Here is a 1,884-nt window from a genome sequence, read left to right as displayed (position 1 = left end):
TGGGGTGCTCCCCCTTCTGTCCCACCCATGAAGAGCAATGATCCCTGGGCACCAAACTCCACTCCTGCCTCTGATCCCTGGAGCTCTGCAGCTGCTCGCCCCAAAACATCCAACCCAGGTGACCATCAGGGGAAAAAGTAGCTTTGTCCCTGGCATCAGTTGCAGTACCACAACTGTACCTCCACCAAAGAGTTTAACATTTCACTAGAAAATTTGTTATGGAATGATGTATTTGAGTCTAAAACAGATTTGGAGAATTGTTTAGCATTTGACGAAGTTTGCACTCTTTGCGTTCTCTGCATTTTAAAAAATGAAAAACACGTCTTATCAGTGGCTGGTTAGTGTCTCGAAGCCTCAACAGCTGTGTCAAAAGGAGCACATACAGTAATGTCTATGTGCTTATTGTGTTCAGTTGTCTTTTAGTTTGCCATAATATTCAAACTCATTCATACTTGTGTTGTCTGTTTCCATCTGTCTACGTGTGTGTGTCTACTGTCTTTTTATGTGATCTTCTGTGTGTGTGTATGCGTTTTCCCCTTTCAGGTAGCTTTGACCTGTTCAGTGCATCCAACGGTACGTCCAAAGAGGACTTCTCAGAGTTTGACAGCCTGCGCTCCTCCTCCTCTGTCCCCACTGGTACTCACCCTTGTCTTCGTCTCTCTAATGACACGGAGTCTGTGTTGTTCTTCCTCTGTGTCTGAAGTGATGCCTGTCTGCAGATACAAAGTTTCTGCGGGGCACAGACACTCATGTCTTGTCTTTGTATGTAAATATCACCAGACCTGAGCAAAGACTGTGTTCAGACCACTTTTTTAATGTTTGATGATTCTCCACAGCAAAATGCAATCTAATGCTGCTTTAATCATTTTGAGTGGTGGTAAAATAGCTCTTTGCTCTGGTCTAGTGCCATATCACTGTGGTCTAATCTATGCAGCTTTTATGTGTTTATTGCTAAATGCATTAGACTTGTGCCATCTAGTTTATGGAATCCCTTTCAGATCCACACTTTTCTGATTTAGTCTGGTGCATCTGAACCGACAAGATGTTCAAAAATTTTTGAATTGAACTCATTCACCACTCCATTCAGGTTGGTTTATGAGAGGGTTCCCGTCAATAGCTCGGCACAGGTCTGGGTGTTCTTCTCATGTGGTTTGGCAGTCTCTGGGCGTGGGAGGGTCACATTGATGTCAGACTTTTGCTGTAGCTGAACACAAACACTTCTGATACACTCAAGGACAAGGTGAGAATGAACACAATCACAGACGTACAAAGCTACTTTTTCCAGAAGGGGGGGGGGGGCAACTTTAAACTTTGAGCCACCTTGTCACCATATGGTGTGTGGAGGACAAGTACTTCAGTGATTTGGAGGAAGCAGCCCTCTGCAGAATGAGTTGTAGAAATGTTACTGTTTGAATCAGCTCTGGCTGAAATCTACAGGATTTATGGGGCGTGTCTGATTTTATCAGGAGTTTTTTTTGGCTCTGCTGCATCTTAGTTCTTGTTCTGAGGAGACACTTTCCATCTCTGACATTTCCTCCTGTGTGCGTGCGTGTGTGTGCGTGTGTGTGTCAGCTGGCATGCTGGGTTTGTGCGTGTCCGTGTGTGTGAGTGCATTAATGAATGTCTCTGCTGCCGTCTGACTGCTGCTGCAAAAACAGCCAGGCTGTCTGCCTCTGATGTCCTCTCGTAATAGAATCTTCTGATCATTTTATTGTATCAACTTAAATGTGAATGTGGGTGCTCACGTGCAGGTGGGCGCACATGTTTGTGTTTACACAGGGTTGGTAACAAGTGTGAGTTTTTTGTATCAGAACCTGAAGAGTTAACCACAAGAAAAGGTATACATTAAATATAAAAAGTACGTCAGCTGTCTGTTCAATATTG

At 44.1% G+C, this 1,884-nt stretch overlaps 1 long non-coding RNA gene across 1 annotated transcript; it reads left to right on the top strand.

The window, feature by feature from the left end:
- Positions 1-6: 6 nt before the first annotated feature.
- LOC147820107 (uncharacterized) lies at positions 7-1,837 on the top strand. Its single transcript, XR_015437758.1, has 2 exons — positions 7-118; positions 544-1,837. It is a non-coding gene; the product is annotated as an uncharacterized LOC147820107 (long non-coding RNA).
- Positions 1,838-1,884: the final 47 nt, after the last annotated feature.

This window comes from Seriola lalandi, unplaced genomic scaffold, assembly GCF_002814215.2.
Source record: "Seriola lalandi dorsalis isolate HSWRI2012SDOR001 ecotype SW California unplaced genomic scaffold, Sedor1 jcf7180002000808, whole genome shotgun sequence".
NCBI lineage: Eukaryota > Metazoa > Chordata > Actinopteri > Carangiformes > Carangidae > Seriola > Seriola lalandi.
Note: the sequence above shows the minus strand (reverse complement) of the source record. Positions and strands in the feature narration are given on the sequence as shown.